This window comes from Panulirus ornatus, chromosome 67 (assembly GCF_036320965.1).
Source record: "Panulirus ornatus isolate Po-2019 chromosome 67, ASM3632096v1, whole genome shotgun sequence".
NCBI classification, from domain to species: Eukaryota; Metazoa; Arthropoda; class Malacostraca; order Decapoda; family Palinuridae; genus Panulirus; species Panulirus ornatus.
The window spans coordinates 8,844,183-8,866,682 of NC_092290.1; positions in this window are offsets into that span (position 1 = coordinate 8,844,183).

Here is a 22,500-nt window from a genome sequence, read left to right on the forward strand (position 1 = left end):
TACGTAACCTACTGTAACAAGGGGTTGTGAACGTGTATTTAGCAAGGGGAGGAAAAGGTAGATGTGGGGAGGGAGTGGAGAGAGAGAGAGAGGAGAGGGTAGAAAGGGAGGGGAGGAAATGACGAAGAAAGAGGGACCGAAGGGAAATCATTTATCAGAACAGTAAATTACGTCCAGTTTGAGTCATTCATTCCAAAGCTCCTTCCATCTGTACCTCACACACTCGTGCGTGCAGGCAATACACTCGAACTAAACCAATATGAGGGTTCAGTTCTTCATGTGGCAACTTTAAAAGCACCATAAAAGAAATAACAATCTCTTTCCATGAATGAGTAAAAATTGGGGAAAAAAAACCCACCAAACTACCTACCTTAACCTCAAGGGTTCTTAAACAAACTTAAAAGTAATGAAACAATTTTCGTAAAGTATTTCATACCAAAAAAGCTGACCAAAGTACATAGCAGTTTAGTATATGATGCTACCTTATATTTACATGAGTCGTATCAACAAAAAAGGAACGCAGTCATTAAATAATTTATGGTGTTGGATTCGATGACAGAGTAATTAGAACCTATCTATGCCCATACAACATTATACACACAAATACACTTATACATAACCTTTTAATATTCGAACAAATATATATATAATACACTAGTATACATCTATATAATGGCACAATGAAATATATATATATATATATATATATATATATATATATATATATATATATATATATATATATATATATATATATATATGGTGAAAATATGTATATATAACATAAAGTCTGTATGTATAACACGATACTATTCAAATACGCAAAATGATTATCGTAACTGATGCGGAAATGGAGATGATTGAAACAAATACACAAATACGAAACACCAACGTACGAACACAGACATGCGAATATGCTTCACATACCACAAAAGACTGCAGTACGGAGGTTCAATAAAACCGCGTCACAAAGCGGCGGTGTTCGGGAGGGCAATAAGTGGATAGCGTGACCCGGGGTTAATGACGTCCCTTGGCGGGCGGGCGGGCTCTTCCCCCGAACAAACCACCTCCCTCAAGGCCAAGAGAAAACGGCGAGAATGAGGGGGGGGGTCACGGAGTTAAAAATATACCCTGTGTCGTCGCGTCGCATCCAGGGACAAGTCTATTACCGGATTGTCCTCGTCTTATGAGATGTTTGATGACTGAATGTAATATGTAGATGCAATATGCAATATGTACACGCTCTGAGGAAGATAACAAGACCCCAGGAAGTACAGCAATACTTATTTGTTACCTTACAAAGATGATTTTTGGGAGGGGGAATTACTTTTGATTACATTCAAGTACTGCGAATCTTAATGACTTTGAGTTTTGTTAAGCTATACTATGGGAGAAAAATGGACTTTTTTTTTGAGTGTTTCTTTTTCTAAATGTCTTGTTAATTGCAGACAGGAATATGATTGTCATGTTCGTATGTTCCTGCAGCCACCTTCCGTGTCACGAGCAAATAAAAAAACAAAAAAAGATTGTCTTTGGGAACAAGAAAAAAAAGTAACTGTAAATATAATATTTTCTCTGGTTATGTACTTAAGAAAAGTTTGGTTATGTACTTCAGAAAAGTGAAGTCTAAAAAGAAAGAAAAATCTAAGTACTGAAGTAATTGTGAATCCCAAATTTTTTTCATTTAAAGTAATGAAGTGTTAATATTCTTTAATACCTTTACGTCACTGTCCATGACGCATATATTCTGTCAAAATACTTTTATATATATATATATATATATATATATATATATATATATATATATATATATATATATATATATATATATCTTGCCCCACTTTCAGTTCTGGTGTATTCCTTCATACATACACTTTATTCTACCTTTAATGACTGAATCATGTCATCATATCTTCCACTCTCGCTCTGGTAATTAATTCTATTCTGCAACACCAACTTGGTATAATCTTCTGTATCTAATTACATACTAAATCAAGTGTCGTCCCCTTTTTCTCTTATCCTCAGTGCTGATAAGAAGATATGTATTGCAGTATCAAATTCTACGAACGCTGGAGGAATTTGGAGTATAAGTTAGAATATATTTCAGGGTATATTCGGTACAGATAAGTATGGTATATCGGATTTGTGCTGTGTGCTACGAGATGATATAATGAGATGGGTGTTTCTCTCAAGGGTGACGAAGGGCGAGTGAGAGACGGTAAAAGGGAGACGTGAGAGATCTGAAAAGAGGCGCAGAAATCGTGGGGCCTGTGGTAGAGAGAGAGTCTCTCTCTCTCTCTCTCTCTCTCTCTCTCTCTCTCTCTCTCTCTCTCTCTCTCTCTCTCTCTCTCCCTGCCATTCATCAGGCCCCCCCTCTCCAAGAAATGCAGAAATCGTGGGGCCTGTGGAAGAGAGTCTCTCTCTCTCTCTCTCTCTCTCTCTCTCTCTCTCTCTCTCTCTCTCTCTGGAGCCATTCATCACGCCCCCCTTCCCCCCCAGACACCCACATTTCGGGAAAAAACGAACCAATACAAAACACGTCCGTAACATGATTATTTCCTTATGACCATAGTTGACCCGAGATGGCTCTACCATCATTAACCCTTTAACTACCCCTAACCCTTCTTGAAACTATCTAACTACTTTTAACGCATCCTTGATTACAAATGTGTGTAGAGATGACTGACACCCAATCAGAGATCGATCCACTGATGATGGTGAATTGTATAGGTCACCAGAGCCATTGATAATGATAATGATAATGATAATGATATAATGATAATGATGATGATGAAAGCAATGACGACATCAAATCCAAATCCTCACATTGATGACTGTGTGATAACAACATGAACATAATGACACACATCACTCACCAGTGACACCAATTCATTACCACACACTCATTTGATAACGTCATAATTATCTCTAGACCGATTTTCTTTAAAAAAAAGAGAGAGGCATTTAAAGAGAGGCATTTAAAAAAGGAGAGAGGCATTTAAAAAAAAAAGGCATTTAAAGAGGCATTTAAAAAAGGAGAGAGGCATTTAAAGAGAGGCATTTAAAAAAAAGGAGAAAGGCATTTAAAGAGAGGCATTTAAAAAAGGAGAAAGGCATTTAAAGAGAGGCATTTAAAAAAAAGAGAGGCATTTAAAGAGAGGCATTTAAAAAAGGAGAGAGGCATTTAAAAAAAAGGAGAAAGGCATTTAAAGAGGCATTTAAAAAAAAGGAGAGAGGCATTTAAAGAGAGGCATTTTAAAAAAAGGAGAGAGGCATTTAAAGAGAGGCATTTTAAAAAAAGGAGAGAGGCATTTAAAGAGAGGCATTTAAAAAAAAAGGAGAGAGGCATTTAAAGAGAGGCATTTAAAAAAAAAAAAAAGGCCAAATAACGCTCTGACCTCGAGCATTACCTTGACGCAGAATGTAGTCACAATGATCATCATGTGTATATACCACTTCTTGTGCTGGTCTGTCTGGAGGCCATTTTTGAAGACCTCCTCCCTCCTACCTCCTCCTCCTCACCCAGACCCTGCTAAAAATAGCGCCCCCCCCCCCCCCTCTTCCCTTCGAGACCAGGTTCGAACCCCCGCCTGCTTGACATGGGCCATCTCATCACGTGAGTTAGAAGTGTCGCAGTTAGACCATGATTTACGACCGGGTGATTGTGGGTGTGTTGCTGTACTACAACCCCAGTAAGGGAAGAGGCCATTAATGGAGTTTGATGTGTGTGGAAGGGGGTTTAAGCAACGAGGGATACGCGACTTACTAGCGTTAGTAGAAGCAGGAGACTGTAGTAGTAGAAGCAGTAGCAGTAGTAGTAGTAGTAGTAGTAGTAGTAGTAGTAGTAGTAGTAGTAGTAGTACGAGAAGGAGAAGCAGAAGGAGGCAGGGACAGTACGAAGAATAGCCGTGGTAGCTGTTCTAAACACTGCTCCTCCACATCCACGGACCTGCGCTCGTCTCTCACGACATGTGTAAACCCACTGGCGAAGGTGTATACACACATACACACACACACACACACACGGAGCGAGCTAATCAATGGTCCGTAATGTGACAAACCATTTCCATTCACTCGTTCACACGCTAACAAACAAACATCATCAAACACACAAATACTCAAGACTTACTCACTCACAGACGGACCATCCTTGGTCCTCCTGCTCCTCCCCGAGACTCACTCACTCACAGACGGACCATCCTTGGTCCTCCAGTTTCTCCCCGAGACTCACTCACTCACAGACGGACCATCCTTGGTCCTCCTGCTCCTCCCCGAGACTCACTCACTCACAGACGGACCATCCTTGGTCCTCCTGCTCCTCCCCGAGACTCACTCACTCACAGACGGACCATCCTTGGTCCTCCAGTTTCTCCCCGAGACTCACTCACTCACAGACGGACCATCCTTGGTCCTCCTGCTCCTCCCCGAGACTCACTCACTCACAGACGGACCATCCTTGGTCCTCCTGTTTCTCCGACCCACCCCACCTCACATGATGGTCCGTTGTCTGTCACGGAATGGAGTGCGGGGTCTCAGAGTCCAGCCATATTGTGACGGGAAGACCTTCTGTCTAAAGGGGACACAGACCCCCCCCCCAAGACCCCTCCTGAGTAGACGGGAGGAGGAGGACTATTTTTAGGTGTTCGAAGTGAAGTGCGTCAGGACACGGTCTAAATAGGGTCTACCTAAATGGGGTCTACCTAAATGGGGTCTACCTAAATGGGGTCTGTCTAAATGGGGTCTACCTAAATTAGGGTCTACCTAAATGGGGTCTGTCTAAATGGGGTCTACCTAAATGAGGGTCTACCTAAATGAGGGTCTACCTAAATGGGGTCTACCTAAATGGGGTCTGTCTAAATGGGGTCTACCTAAATAGGGTCTACCTAAATTAGGGTCTATCTAAATTGGGTCTACCTAACTGGGGTCTACCTAATCCAATCTACACCCAAGATGTGTCTAACCTCACTGCATTACATCACTGGAGCCAGAACTACGTAATATATACACACCAGTTACAGTCGTACATATATATATATATATATATATATATATATATATATATATATATATATATATATATATATATATATATATATATATATATATACATATATATATATTTTTTTTTTTTTTTTTTTTTTTTTTATACTTTGTCGCTGTCTCCCGCGTCTGCGAGGTAGCGCAAGGAAACAGACGAAAGAAATGGCCCAACCCCCCCCCCCCCCCATACACATGTACATACACATGTCCACACACGTGTATACATACCTACACAGCTTTCCATGGTCCACCCCAGACGCCTCACATGCCTTGATTCACTCCACTGACAGCACATCAACCCCTGTATACCACATCGCTCCAATTCACTCTATTCCTTGCCCTCCTTACACCCTCCTGCATGTTCAGGCCCCGATCACACAAAATCTTTTTCACTCCATCTTTCCACCTCCAATTTGGTCTCCCTCTTCTCCTCGTTCCCAACACCTCCGACACATATATCCTCTTGGTCAATCTTTCCTCACTCATTCTCTCCATGTGCCCAAACCATTTCAAAACACCCTCTTCTGCTCTCTCAACCACGCTCTTTTTATTTCCACACATCTCTCTTACCCTTACGTTACTTACTCGATCAAACCACCTCACACCACACATTGTCCTCAAACATCTCATTTCCAGCACATCCATCCTCCTGCGCACAACTCTATCCATAGCCCACGCCTCGCAACCATACAACATTGTTGGAACCACTATTCCTTCAAACATACCCATTTTTGCTTTCCGAGATAATGTTCTCGACTTCCACACATTTTTCAAGGCTCCCAAAATTTTCGCCCCCTCCCCCACCCTATGATCCACTTCCGCTTCCATGGTTCCATCCGCTGACAGATCCACTCCCAGATATCTAAAACACTTCACTTCCTCCAGTTTTTCTCCATTCAAACTTACCTCCCAATTGACTTGACCCTCAACCCTACTGTACCTAATAACCTTGCTCTTATTCACATTTACTCTTAACTTTCTTCTTCCACACACTTTACCAAACTCAGTCACCAGCTTCTGCAGTTTCTCACATGAATCAGCCACCAGCGCTGTATCATCAGCGAACAACAACTGACTCACTTCCCAGGCTCTCTCATCCCCAACAGACTTCATACTTGCCCCTCTTTCCAGGACTCTTGCATTCACCTCCCTAACAACCCCATCCATAAACAAATTAAACAACCATGGAGACATCACACACCCCTGCCGCAAACCTACATTCACTGAGAACCAATCACTTTCCTCTCTTCCTACACGTACACATGCCTTACATCCTCGATAAAAACTTTTCACTGCTTCTAACAACTTGCCTCCCACACCATATATTCTTAATACCTTCCACAGAGCATCTCTATCAACTCTATCATATGCCTTCTCCAGATCCATAAATGCTACATACAAATCCATTTGCTTTTCTAAGTATTTCTCACATACATTCTTCAAAGCAAACACCTGATCCACACATCCTCTACCACTTCTGAAACCGCACTGCTCTTCCCCAATCTGATGCTCTAAATGTGTGTGGATGTAACCAAGATGTGAAAAAAGGAGAGATAGGTAGTATGTTTGAGGAAAGGAACCTGGATGTTTTGGCTCTGAGTGAAACGAAGCTCAAGGGTAAAGGGGAAGAGTGGTTTGGAAATGTCTGGGGAGTGAAGTCAGGGGTTAGTGAGAGGACAAGAGCAAGGGAAGGAGTAGCAATACTCCTTAAACAGGAGTTGTGGGAGTATGTGATAGAATGTAAGAAAGTAAATTCTCGATTAATATGGGTAAAATTGAAAGTTGATGGAGAGAGGTGGGTGATTATTGGTGCATATGCACCTGGGCATGAGAAGAAAGATCATGAGAGGCAAGTGTTTTGGGAGCAGCTGAATGAGTGTGTTAGCGGTTTTGATGCACGAGACCGGGTTATAGTGATGGGTGATTTGAATGCAAAGGTGAGTAATGTGGCAGTTGAGGGAATAATTGGTATGCATGGGGTGTTCAGTGTTGTAAATGGAAATGGTGAAGAGCTTGTAGATTTATGTGCTGAAAAAGGACTGATGATTGGGAATACCTGGTTTAAAAAGCGAGATATACATAAGTATACTTATGTAAGTAGGAGAGATGGCCAGAGAGCGTTATTGGATTACGTGTTAATTGACAGGCGTGCGAAAGAGAGACTTTTGGATGTTAATGTGCTGAGAGGTGCAACTGGAGGGTTGTCTGATCATTATCTTGTGGAGGCTAAGGTGAAGATTAGTATGGGTTTTCAGAAAAGAGGAGTGAATGTTGGGGTGAAGAAGGTGGTGAGAATAAGTGAGCTTGGGAAGGAGACCTGTGTGGGGAAGTACCAGGAGAGACTGTGTACAGAATGGAAAAAGGTGAGAACAATGGAAGTAAGGGGAGTGGGGGAGGAATGGGATGTATTTAGGGAATCAGTGATGGATTGCGCAAAAGATGCTTGTGGCATGAGAAGAGTGGGAGGTGGGCTGTTTAGAAAGGGTAGTGAGTGGTGGGATGAAGAAGTAAGAGTATTAGTGAAAGAGAAGAGAGAGGCATTTGGACGATTTTTGCAGGGAAAAAATGCAATTGAGTGGGAGAAGTATAAAAGAAAGAGACAGGAGGTCAAGAGAAAGGTGCAAGAGGTGAAAAAAAGGGCAAATGAGAGTTGGGGTGAGAGACTATCAGTAAATTTTAGGGAGAATAAAAAGATGTTCTGGAAGGAGGTAAATAGGGTGCGTAAGACAAGGGAGCAAATGGGAACTTCAGTGAAGGGCGTAAATGGGGAGGTGATAACAAGTAGTGGTGATGTGAGAAGGAGATGGAATGAGTATTTTGAAGGTTTGTTGAATGTGTCTGATGACAGAGTGGCAGATATAGGGTGTTTTGGTCGAGGTGGTGTGCAAAGTGAGAGGGTTAGGGAAAATGATTTGGTAAACAGAGAAGAGGTAGTAAAAGCTTTGCGGAAGATGAAAGCCGGCAAGGCAGCAGGTTTGGATGGTATTGCAGTGGAATTTATTAAAAAAGGGGGTGACTGTATTGTTGACTGGTTGGTAAGGTTATTTAATGTATGTATGACTCATGGTGAGGTGCCTGAGGATTGGCGGAATGCGTGCATAGTGCCATTGTACAAAGGCAAAGGGGATAAGAGTGAGTGCTCAAATTACAGAGGTATAAGTTTGTTGAGTATTCCTGGTAAATTATATGGGAGGGTATTGATTGAGAGGGTGAAGGCAGGTAGATATATATATATATATATATATATATATATATATATATATATATATATATATATATATATATATATATACCTGGTTACATATCACAATACATAAACGTCTAGATACAGTTATTTAAATTGTAGGTCCACATCAAAGCTGACAGCTATACTAAATACAGTCATTACAGATCCCAGGTACAGAATACAGTAAATGTCCCAGCAGAGCAAAGAGCAAAGATGCTATGCATCAACACAGCACCAGTGCTATGCATCAACACAGCACGAGTGCTATGCATCAACATGGCATCAGTGCTATGCATCAACACAGCACCAGTGCTATGCATCAACACAGCACCAGTGCTATGCATCAATAGAACACCAGTGCTATGCATCAACACGGCACCAGTGCTATGCATCAATAGAACACCAGTGCTATGCATCAACACGGCACCAGTGCTATGCATCAATAGAACACCAGTGCTATGCATCAACACGGCACCAGTGCTATGCATCAATAGAACACCAGTGCTATGCATCAACAGAGCACCAGTGCTATGCATCAACACGGGATATGTCCACATTTTCCTACGCTCCAACACAACACATCAAAGGTGAACAGATGAAGATCATGTGGGCGAAACAGGTCAACTGAACACGCTTCGGTGACCTTGATGGAAATCATCTTGACCTTGTCTGACCTCCTTGTGGTTATCATGACCTCGTCTGACCTCCCCTCATGTGATTACTTTAACATTCCCTGTCCCTCTTACGATTACTGTAATTACTTGTAATTACCTTAACCTAGTCTGGAGTTTCTGTGATTACCTGGACCTTGTCTGGCTCTTTTGGGATGACCTTGACCTTATCTGGCTCTTTTGGGATGACCTTGACCTTGTCTGGCGCTCCTGTGGTTATCATTCACATTTAATATGGTTTCTTTTGCGTTTTCTATGAACAACATCTGTGAAGAACACTGAACAAGTAGTTCAAGAACAAGTCTTTCATGACTCGAACCGACACACACACACACACACACACACACACACACACACACACACACACACAAACAGACACACACACACACACACACACACACACACACACACACACACACACAACACGACACAAAGGCGTAAGCCTCGTCGAGTGTGATTACTCGGTAAAATCATAATTTCATAGCACACAGCGGGAGGGGAAAGAAAATATATATATATATTTAATTTTTTGTTTTTACGCTGTAAAACACTTGCGTTCAAGAGCATAGACTGACATGCAGCCTTGAATGGAGGTGTTGGGAGAGAGAGAGAGAGAGAGAGAGAGAGAGAGAGAGAGAGAGAGAGAGAGAGAGAGAGAGAGAGAGAGAGAGAGAGAGAGAGAAGGAAGTAAACGCCAGGTACTGGAGGTCAATAAGTGGGGGGTGGGGGGGGGGGGAACTAAGAGGGAGAGTTCGGAGAGAGTGATGAGGAGGGAGCGAGGGAGGGAGGGGGGAAAAGGGAGGAGAGGGGGGAGGGGGGGCGGTGGCGAAGGTTGGATGTGTGTATGAGGAGGAGGAGGAGGGTGAGGAGGGTGAGGAGGAGGAGGAGGAGGAGGAGGGTGAGGAGGAGGAGGAGGAGGAGGGTGAGGAGGAGGAGGAGGAGGAGGAGGTGATAGCCGTGCATGGTGAGCCACGTGATCAATACAGGGGCGTCGGTCAGCGCCTGAGTCACACGTACATGTGTGTGTGTGTGTGTGTGTGTGTGTGTGTGTGTGTGTCCATCACCACACCCGAGGTGGTACAATAACAGCTCTCTCATACGTACGATGTCTTATGGTTCATACGACATCAACCTCACACTTCCCACTTCACGTAGCTACGAGGGAGTGAGGGAGTGAGTGAGGCGCAGACACACACACACACACACACCTCCACAACCCTCACTCTTAATATAACATTATATTTCATCCTTACGAAACACCTAAATACTTAGACTTCTTTCTTCTCCATATACGATCAATATAGAGTATTCTCTCTCTGTGAATTCTTCCAAATACAGTTCTATTTATGTCTATAATTCAATACTTTCGCTCTCAATTCTTCCATATACAATTCTATTTATGTCTATAATGAATAAATCAATCATACTATACAACATTTACCACTCAAATCCACCTAGCCATACCGACACGACCTTAGGGCACAACAATACTCGCTTCACCCGTACGATAGCCAGACCATCAGGTCTCGCGAGCGAGTACGATAATAAGTGATGGCGTTCGATACTTTAGGCGAGCCAGGTGAAGGCAGGCGTTACAGGTGAACTCATTCGGTCACTAACCTTCCCCAGGCGAAGAATCACCTCCCAGGTAACGTAACACACACACACACACACACACACACACACACACACACACAAGTGACGAATGAAGTCTGTCTACCACAACGAAAGGCAGAGTATCAACACACGGACAGTGGAAACGAAAAGACGGAACTCCATTACGAATGTCGTTCATCAGGCTCAAGATTCGTCTCTCGTAACACCCAAGGACGAATAAGCTCTCGGGTACAACCAGTGAAGCAGGGAAGACAGGCAAAAATTCTAATCTTCGTGAGTCTAAGGTTCATAAATAGTAAGAAAGTCAAAGCTATACGTCTCCATACACACACACACTTCCCCAAGAGCAATATCTCCCTCCACTTTGCATCCTCCGCTCAGCTCTGGTCATCCAATTTGCAAGAATAAAGGAGACACCATGAGGAGAACATAGCAGTGAGCTATCAAAACTTTTGAAGAAAAAAAAATAACAAATTCATTAACAGCCAAAGTGATAATGTCCTTAACTAACTTATCTAACAGAAGGTTAGGTGATAACTCAGTTATTCATCATCATCAAAGCCTACGATCATAATTACTGACCTATGTAGTTATCTAAGACAGATATAATATCGCTCTCTAATAACTAATACAAACTCGCTAGTGTGATATATCAAATGTGGCAAATTACTTTTTTTTTTCTTCAATTGGTACAAACTTTTTATGTAAGAGACTCGTAAATCTACTTTAGCGAAATACTTTTTTCTTGAAGAGAAGTCACCATACCAACGAAAGTATCTGGAAGACACATTTTTATATACTTTATTATTATACTTAATCGCCGTCTCCCGCGTTAGCGGGGTAGCGCAAGGAAACAGACGAAAGAATGGCCCAACCCGCCCACATACATATGTATATACATACACGCCTACACACGCACATATACATACCTATACATCTCAACGTATATTTCAATACAGAGAGAGAGAGAGAGAGAGAGAGAGAGAGAGAGAGAGAGAGAGAGAGAGAGAGAGAGAGAGAGAGAGAGAGAGAGATTTACATACATACCTTTATATACATTTGATTTACGAACATCTCGCTTCAAGTCTACGACTGACGTAATTTACGCTTTTATAAAAAAAAAAAAAAATATGGGAGTTGGGGGAGGGGCATTAACCCATTGCTAACTATACCCAGACCATTAAAGGTCAGGTCAAAGCCCTAGGCATCCTATCCATGGGTCGTACCTTCATCATTAAGGTCGTCCCGTCGTGCTCAAAAAGGGAGGTCGTACCACCGTGTTCATCAACAGGTCGTCACTAACACACACACACGTCAGGTCAAGAGTCTATTGCCCTCAGTGGGGAAGGGAGGGAGAACTGAACCTTGTGACACACTGGATATTAACCCTTCCCAGTGGGTGATGCAGTGGTTATATTGATCACCCGATCAACAACTCTAACACCCAGAATTAATCATGTTGTAACCCATCCCCTTAACCCATCCCCTTAACCCATTCCCTTTAACCCATCCCCTTAACCCATTCCCTTTAACCCATCCCTTTAACCCATCCCCTTAACCCATCCCTCACCCACTCTTCCGCCGGGATGGGGAATCATATGGAAGATATGAGGCGCCCTATCTACCCCCATCACCTCGTCCTATCTATCCCCATCACCTCCCATACCCTAGCCTGATAAGTGTTTGGTACACATAGTATGACAGCATATATTAGCAAAATCTCTTCCCTCAGTGTTCACTCCCCTTGTGTGTGTGCGTGTGTGTGTGTGTGTGTGTGTGTGTGTGTGTGTGTGTGTGTGTGTGTGTGTGTGTGTGGCATGCACTTGAGTACACGCCACATACAAGGTCGTACTCAAAAGTCACACTTGAGTACGTGCACTGTGGACAGTCTTCACTCCAGTCACAAGTCGGGGAGGGTCGTGCTGTGGGTCGTGAAAGAAGCAAGGTCGTCAAAGGCTGTATAAGGTCGTCCTTGTAGGGTGGAGGTTCGTCCGTAGGGAGCGTGTGACCGTCTGTGGAGCGTTGGACCGTCCGTAAGGCGTGGGATCGTCCGTGAGGCGTGGGACCGTCCGTAGGGCGTGGGACCGTCCGTAGGGCGTGGGACCGTCCGTAGAGCGTGGGACCGTCCGTAGGGCGTGGGACCGTCCGTGTGATCGTCCGTAGAGCGTGGGACCGTCCGTAGGGCGTGAGACCGTCCTTAGGGCGTGGGACCGTCCGTGGGGCGTAGGACCGTCCGTAGAGCGCGCGGGATCGTCCGTGAGGCGTGAGACCGCCCGTGGGATCGTCCGTAAGAGGGCGTGGGACCGTCAGTAGAGCGTGGGAACGTGTCCGTAAGGCGTGGGACCGTCCGCAAGGCGTGGGACCGTCCGTAGGGCGTGGGACCGTCCGTGGACTCCCCCTACCCGCCAATGGGACGCGGCTGTCCACCCACCTTGGCTATGACCCTCTGGGCTTAAGAGTCTTAGAAAAACCTCTCCCCTTCTTCCCCTGAAACGCCCTTGGGCTCAGGCTCCTCAGGGCTCTGTCTTGGTGGGGCGGCGGGTCAGTACCCTCTTCAAGGACCCCCTGCAACATAGCCCTACCTACCTACCTCACCTCCTCCCTCCACACCAGAACCCTCACCTGGGCATGGCAGGTGGCACTAACGACAGACGATTATACGATGGTTAACAGGTTCGGTTTACGGCGAGCTGCACCGTGTCTCTCCTGACGGAGGCCGAGGGTGTGTGTGTGTGTGTGTGTGTGTGTGTGTGTGTGTGTGTGTGTGTGTGTGTGTGTGTGTGTGTGTGTAGAAAGGAGGGGAGTTCCACATTCGTGAGGTCCCCCTTGTATCAAATATCTTGGTTTCTATCATACATGTCTCGCAGGGTGTTGTAGTGTACGTGGGTGTTGTACTGTACTGTAGGTGGGTGCTGGTAATGGGGTGGTGCCCCTGCTCTCGGGGTGTAGGTGGGTGTTGGTAATAGGGTGGTGCCGGGGTGTAGATGGGTGTTGGTAACTGGGTGATCTGGTGTGTAGGTGGGGGGTGCATGCTGGGGTGTGTCAGTGGGTGGTCATGCTATACACAGTGTGTAGGTGGGTACGCGTCGCTCCAGTGGTAGGGCCGTGGGTGTTGGTGGTGGTGGTAGTAGTGGTAGTGTCCCTTTGTGGCAGTGGTGAAGGTGGGTTCTCCAATAGTACTGCCACTGGGTAGTGTGGGCAGGTACTGGAATGTTCCTAGTGGGTACTGCTTGAGGACACACACACACACACACACACACACACACACACACACACACACACACACACACACCCTATGGACAACACCTGTGGCCAAAAATTTACAAGTCAAATGACCCACCTTAGCTTCGACGGGAGGCGAGTGGCGCGGGGAAGGAGGGAGGGAGGGTGGGTGGTTGGGGGCGGCGGGCGGGCGGCGGGCGGGCGGTGGGCGGCGGAGGCGGGCGGAGAAGGGCGGGGGCCATAACTATGGTTCCTCAAAGACGCCTTCAGAGCAAAGTGGCCCCCTGGCCTCTCGTGTTAGGTATCACCGTTGTACACGCGCACTTAACACTCACAATCTTCTATCACTAGTGCAGTGAAGACGATCATGATAAGTGCGATGTTTCATTCATGGTGTGTGTGTGTGTGTGTGTGTGTGTGTGTGTGTGTGTGTGTGTGTGTGTGTGTGTGTGTGTACACGCTCGCTATGAATACACAGTCTGCTTCTCCTTACCAACCCATTCTGAGGGTAACGGGGGACACACGCCTTTACCGATCATCATTCCTTTAAGCAATATCGTCTATATTTTGTTTGGGTAATATTACGACTCAGTTGATAAAGTAATAAAGTAATGAACGGAGAAGAGTGTGCGATGGAGTGTGTGTGTGTGTGTGTGTGTGTGTGTGTGTGTGTGTGTGTGTGTGTGTGTGTGTGTGTGTGTGTGTGTGTGTGTGTGTGTAGTTCTTAAGACTGCCGTCAACTTGTTCAGATCAGAAGATAAGATAAGATAAGATAAGAGAGAGAGAGAGAGAGAGAGAGAGAGAGAGAGAGAGAGAGAGAGAGAGAGAGAGAGAGAGAGAGAGAGAGAGAGAGAGAGAGAGAGGAAGGTGTGGGGAGGGAGGGAAAGTGTGGGAAGGAATAGAGGAAAGAAAAGGGTGAGAACGAAAGAAGGGAGGGGGGGGAGGTTCTTTTAATAGGGGGGAGGAGGTGAACATGGGGAGACAAAAGGGGCAGATAACCCAGGGAAGGGGAGAAGAATACTTTGGGGTGAGGGAGGGAGGGAGGGAGGATGAGTGAGCAAGAGAAAGGGGTGACAGTGGGGTGATCACCTCGAGGGGGGAGAAGACCATGGTGTTTGGGGAGGGAGGGAGGGACGAGCCGGGGTGAGGGGTGAGGGGGTAGAGGGAGATGTAATTAGCATTTATAAGTTAAAGACTTGCCTACCGGGGTGAGGGCAGAGAGGAGGGAGATGGGTGGGGAGATGGTTGAAGGAGCTGGGGGGGAAGGTGGTCATTAATACCCAGCTCTTGTTCCCTACCATCTCCTTCTCCATCCCCAACACAAACTCTCTCTCTCTCTCTCTCTCTCTCTCTCTCTCTCTCTCTCTCTCTCTCTCTCTCTCTCTCTTTACCCCCACACACGTCTTCCGGAACTTCACGCCCGGGTCTCCTCTGAATGGCGTCTCGCTCAGTCATCTGTTCAAGACAGGCTACACTCAGAAACTCTGTGTGTGTGTGTGTGTGTGTGTGTGTGTGTGTGTGTGTGTGTGTGTGTGTGTGTGTAATTACCGTCACTATAAAGTATATTGATGTCTGTCAGATGATACAGTGACCCTCCTGGCAGCAGAGACTGCAGGGTACATCTCTAGTGACCTCAACTTGGGAGGAGAGAAACGACAACACTAGCCACGCCCCGCAGTGAGCAGAGGCATATGTTAAGTTTCCTTCCCTGTAGAGAGAAAAATATTAACCAAAGCAGGTACTGCTGGTAGCAGTAGCGGCAGCAGACTCAGCAGATGTCGGACCAACAGCGGCAGGAGCAGAAGCAGACCCACCACCACCAGCAGAGGAGAAGGAGGAGCAGCACTCCTCCTCCTGTCTTCCTCCTCCTCCAGGAAGGATGTTCTCAATTCCTGCGGCAGGAGGCGGGTTCCTTCCGTGCCAGCCAGCTGTCTCCGCCTTGATGCTAAATGACACTTGAGGGCGCGGTAGGTAGGTAGGTAGGTGGCGCGCACACACACACCATCTGCGACGTAGAGAGGGCGAACGCTCCACGCCCTCACCACCTGCGGAGCACAGGACGGAAGATGTCCCGCACGTCTTTACCATCTGTGGTGGGCGGCGATGGAAGGTCGTCCACCTGCCCCCACCATCTGTAGCAGGAAGGGTGTGTGTGTGTATGTGTGTGTACACAATATCTATAGCAGAGGGCGTGACCCCACACCTCACATCAACGCTGACACAATGGTTGAAGCCACACCTTCCCCCATACCAGGCAACCCACGCCAAGCCTGTTGCCAAAACAGCTTCAATAAACCCTAATAGACACGCCCCAATCCTACGTCTCCCCCTCCCCCACCAATCACGTCTCTCCTTACCAATCTTCACCAATCAAATCCCTCCCTTACCTCAACCAACCCTGATCTCCGACACCATTTATCCTAGAAGTCAATGTTGTACCCCATCCTGCCAATCATGTTCCCTACCCACTCCCCAATCCTCACTAATCCCTACCTAACTCCACTAATCATATCCCCCCTCCACCCACCCACGCTAATCACCAGCGAACCTCCGCCACCAAGGCTTAGCCTCCAACTTGGGCGCATATCACCATATATATTTGGCCATAGCGACTCCACCATCCCAAGTCGCCTTCCCTCCTACAGCCAAGGGGGATCCACCCCAACCCTATTCATCGTCCCTCTCTCTCTCCCTCCCTATGCAAAATCCCCCTCCACCTCCACCCCTGTCTTACACTGGCAGTCAGTCAGGACTCTTGTGAATCATTGTTAGTAAGACACACTTGTAGGTAAGACACACTTGTAGGTAAGACACACTTGTAGGTAAGACACACTTGTAGGTAAGACACCACCATTTCCTTCGTGTATTCTGAGGGCCTTCAACACCACACCTAGAGACGCCTCACAGATGGGCCCAGCTCTGACAGATGGGTCAGGTTCGACTCTCTTAAGAAGGGCCAAGTTCGACTCTTAAAGACAGGTCAAGTTCGACTCTTAAAAGCGGGTCAAGCTCGACTCTTAAAAGCAGGTCAAGTTCGACTCTTAAAAACGGGTCAAGCTCGGCTCTTAAAAAGCGGGCCAAGTTCGACTCTTAAAGACGGGTCAAGTTCGACTCCCCTAAAGACGGGACAAGTTCGACTGAAGTGCTCAGTGTCCTTCACCATAGCAGGAGAAAGTTCCCCGTGTGTGTGTACATATATTTAGGAACTTTCTCTATCATGGTGACCACACGGGAGGAGCTTCTTCTCTCATTTGAAAGTTGGTTCACACACTTTCATACGACCGTGGCGTATATTGGCCTGGCCTTCAACCTAAGACTTGAGGGGGAGGGGTCAGGTCGAAGGTCAACCACGCCCTCAACAGCCCAAGGGGCATTCCGTGGAGGTTCAAGGGCCGCAGGGGTCGTCCTCAAAGGTCCTATGGGTCAAGTTCAAGAGTCGTACGGTCATCCCTAATTGTCGTGCCCTCGTGCTACAGGGTCGTACTGACGTCCTGAAGAGTCATATCGTCGGGCGCACAAGGGTCGTACTGTCTTCCTCAAGGGTCGTACCCTCGTCCTCGACGAGGTAGTAACGTCGTCGTGAGAGGTCGTACCGTCGTCCTCGAAGGGTCGCACTGTCGTTCTCAAGGGGTAGTACACACACTTCTCCTTCCGCCTCCTCCCTCCGCCGCCTCCCTCCGTCTCCTCTCTCCGCCTCCTCCCTCCACCGCCTCCTCCCTAAGCCTCCTCCCTCCACCGCCTCCTCCCTCCATCGCCTCCCTACGCCGCCTCCGCCGCCTCCTCCCTCCACCACCTCCCTACGCCTCCTCCCTCCACGTCCTCCCTCCGCCTCCTCCCTCCGCCTCCTCCCTCCGCCTCTTCCCTCCACCGCCTCCCTCCACGTCCTCCCTCCGCCGCCTCCATACGCCTCCTCCCTCCCTCTCCTCCCTCCATCGCCTCCCTCCGCTACCTCCCTCCACCGCCTTCCTACGCCTCCTCCCTACGCCTCCTCCCTCCGCCTCCTCCCTCCGCCTCCTCCCTCCGCCGCCTCCTTCCGCCTCCCACTTTACATTCGTGATTGCAACCCTATTTAACGAGGGAATCCAGACGCTCACACACTCTTACCCGAACTGGTTGTCAGACCTGAATGACTCGACTGTTTGGAAGGCATCAACTTGACCGTGTGGAAGAAATCAGCCAAGTAAACACTTGAACAGATTTGCATACTTTCCCTTATGAAGTGAAAGTTTACAGAAGCCAAAACACTTTTAAAGTCTCTATTTTCCTCAAAAGCAAAAAGAATATATGTATATATATATATATATATATATATATATATATATATATATATATATATATATATATATATATATATATATATATATATATATATAAATTATACAGGAAATATGATGAGCATTCGAACCCCCTGTCTTAAAGAAAAGGAATTAAGGTAAAGGGGTTGGTACGACCCTTGAGCACAACGGAACGACCCCTGAGTATTAAGGTTCGACCCTTCAGCACGACCAAATGACCCTTGAGCACAAGGGATCCTCAAGGATCGAACTGTCGTCCTCAAGATGGCTACACCATCTCACCATTGAACCATCCCTTCACCTAACGAGACCACGACCGAATGTAACGTGTGTGTTTGTCAACACTCCTTCCTCCTCCAACCCTCAAGTGTCACGTGACAGTCGTCCTTCAAGAGATACGACTGTGGTGGGAGCAGATCACGACAACGACCTCCTCTTTCCACACCCTTCCTCACTACGACCCCTCCCTCCCTCTCCTTCAAACGGACGACCCCCAGCAACCCCTCCCTCTCCTTCAAACAGACGACCCCCAGCAACACCCTCTCCTTCAAACAGACGACCCCAGCAAGCCCTCCCTCCCTCCCTCTCCATCAAACAAACGACCCCCAGCAATCACCTTCTTCCTCTCCTTCAAACAGACGACCCCCAGCAACCCCTCCCTCCCTCTCCTTCAAACAAACGACCCCCAGCAACCCCTCCCTCTCCTTCAAACAAACGACCCCCAGCAACCCCTCCCTCTCCTTCAAACAAACGACCCCCAGCAATCACTTCCTTCCTCTCCTTCAAAACAAACGACCCCTAGCAACCCCTCCCTCCTTAAACCACGTCAAGTTCCAGTTTGGGGAACTCCTACATCAAATCTTTTTTTCAGGGGGGGGTAGTATGCCCCCTTGCTGTAGCTGTGGGTCACAGCTACACGTCTCTAGCTTTCCCTTTTGCTTAGCTACACGACTGTGTAGTCGGTCCTACATATGGCCAAGGCCACGCTTTACACCATCACCCCCCCCCCCACACACACACACACACACATGTAACCACACATATATATCAGTTGCACTTGCTCAACCATTTAGTGGATATAAATCAAGAAAATAACCAATTAGTAATACATAGCTCTTGATCTCAACAGAGACGACGTAAAATACAATATATATACTCAAAGCCGACAGATGCGTACTCACACACACACACACACAATAGTGAGCAAAACTCACTTCCCCTTGCGTTCACCCAGCGAGGTTGCAGCTAAAGGACAAATATTTACAGTAAGACCAGATCATGGTTACCAAACAGCCATGATGGTGGAACGTGAGGTGGGTGTGAGAGACAGGCAGGCAGCGCCCACCGCCGCCGCCCACCCCACGTCACCAGGGGGTAGGGAAACTCTCACTACACGTCCCTCTCCCAAGCAGGTCGGTGAGAGAGAGAGAGAGAGAGAGAGAGAGAGAGAGAGAGAGAGAGAGAGAGAGAGAGAGAGATAGAGAGAGAGAGAGAGAGGCGCAGGCGCCCCCTCCCTCCCACTTCAGTAGGAGTGAACTCCTCTCGTACAAGACTCCGTCAGGAGACACTTCCCAAGCGAAGGCTGATGCACACTCGCAACAGATCAACACCGAACCGAACAGAAGCCAAGCACTCGACTCAGAAGGGTAAGACACAGACACACACCCACCCACACACACCCACACACACACACACACACACACACGTAATGAGGTCAAGTGCATTCAGGAAAAGAACCAGGTATGGAAGAACAGTGACCTCTTGTGAGGCTCATTCTAAATGCTCGTGAATCAGATCACACACGTCTGGCGACTGCAGGCCATCTGGGCGTGTGTGTGGCCTTAACCCCTTAAGCAAAGAGATACGACCCTCGAACACGAAGGTGCGACCCTTGTGCACGGCGTCGTGGTCCTTCGGTATGATGGCCTGGTCTTTGACCTGCCTGACACTCGCAGGTCACGTCGCTGTCATATGAAAGGGTCGTACACTCGTGTTCGAGAGTCGTATCGTGGTCCTTAAGGGTCGTACTGTCGTGATCGGGTGTCGTACCGTCGTACTCAAAGGGTTAAGCGACGTGGACAATGTCTCGAGGTCAGGTCATCACTACCGACAGTCGGGTCACCAGTACCACAGGTCAGGTCATCACTACCAGGAGTCGGGTCATCAGTACCATAGGTCAGGTCATCACTACCAAGAGTCGGGTCACCAGTACCATAGGTCAGGTCATCACTACCAGGAGTCGGGTCACCAGTACCATAGGTCAGGTCATCACTACCAGGAGTCGGGTCATCAGTACCATAGGTCAGGTCATCACTACCAAGAGTCGGGTCACCAGTACCATAGGTCAGGTCATCACTACCAAGAGTCGGGTCACCAGTACCATAGGTCAGGTCATCACCATCAGGAGTCGAGTCATCAGTACCATAGGTCAGGTCATCACTACCAGGAGTCGGGTCACCAGTACCATAGGTCAGGTCATCACTACCAAGAGTGGGGTCACCAGTACCATAGGTCAGGTCATCACTACCAAGAGTCGGGTCACCAGTACCATAGGTCAGGTCATCACTACCAAGAGTCGGGTCATCAGTACCATAGGTCAGGTCATCACTACCAGGAGTCGGGTCATCAGTACCATAGGTCAGGTCATCACTACCAAGAGTCGGGTCACCAGTACCATAGGTCAGGTCATCACTACCAGGAGTCGGGTCACCAGTACCATAGGTCAGGTCATCACTACCAGGAGTCGGGTCACCAGTACCATAGGTCAGGTCATCACCATCAGGAGTCGAGTCATCAGTACCACAGGTCAGGTCACAATCATCACAGGTCGGGTCATCACTATTGCACTTCGAATCATCACTTCTCGTCCAAGTTAGGTCATCATTTCCACAGGTCGGGATCACGACATCCACAGGTCAGGTCACCCATTACCACATATCAGGTCACCACTACCACCATATACCAGGTCAAGACAACACTTCACTTCCAACGATCAATATCTTCTGATGACAATAATGGAATGAATTATTCTGGCTTCATCCAATCAGCGTACGGTTCTACACCTTCATAATGTTTCATAAGGATCAGGACAAGGAAACATAGAATATCTAATACACCTCATCACATATCTAAGCACTAACCACACACACACACACACACACACACACATCTCTTATTATCGTTATACTTGATCGCCGTTTCCCGCGTCAGCGAGGTAGCACCAGGAAACGACGATGAATGGCCCATCCACTCATATACACACACATATATATATATATATATATATATATATATATATATATATATATATATATATATATACTATATATAACACCCATACACGCATATATATATATATATATATATATATATATATATATATATATATATATATATATATATATATATATATATCATCCACTTCATACCAAAGACGCTACACAAACAGAAAAAGTTGTTGACAGTGTATCATGGCGACACGAGCTGAAAAGCAATTCTCAGTCAACACCTAACTCAGCTCCTCCTCCTCCTGCTCCTCCTGCTCCTCCTCCTCCTCCTCCTGCTCCTCCTCCTCCTGGCCGGCGGCCATCTTCGCGCCTCCAGCCACCTACTAGCTGGTCGTTCTCAGCCCCGTGCGTGACATTCACAATCGCTGGCCCTGTGCCGGCGACATTCCAGGCCTGTGGCAGCCGTTCCAGGAACACCGCCCACTTCAGAAGTAGTGAGGGAGGGGCTGGGGTGTGAGGAGGAGTGAGGAGTGAGGAGTGAGGTAGTGGGAAGGGAGGGCCACCACCACCACAACATCGACTTCTCGTCGTCGCAACAGCTCGAGTGCGTCCGAGGTCGGATTCCAGAAAGCTAGGGCGCCACTCAGCCAGCCCGCCCGCCCACCTGTTATTACCCTGTTATGTTAACATGTTTGATTGTACAGGTCACACACACACACGCGCGCGCGGCGGAGGAGGAGGAGGAGGGGCTTGCTCACCGCATTCCACAAGTTATGTGGGTCGAACGGGGTGGAAATTATCCGAAGTGCGACGTAAAGTATGGGCAAGTATGTCTTAAATCTACGTCGCGCGCGCGCACACACACACACACACACTCAAGCGGTTCACAGAAAACCGAGGCGCATCGTGAATTTTACCCTTTGATGAAGCATCTAAGACACGTGTCTTGTGAATTCCAGGCTGCATTCGTGAAAAGGTCGTCTGGAAATAGACCTGGCTCCTCTGGGAGAGAAAGCCTTCCCCAACTGGAAGAAGAGACAGATGATGGAACAGCCTTTATAAGACTTATCAAGAAGGGAATGAATGGTTGACACTTCACAACATGATATCAGTTTTTAACTCTCATTCAACAGTCCACAGCAATACTCATTACCCTGGTATGATAACCGCATTGGTCAAGCTGAGCCATTTCTCCTCCGACC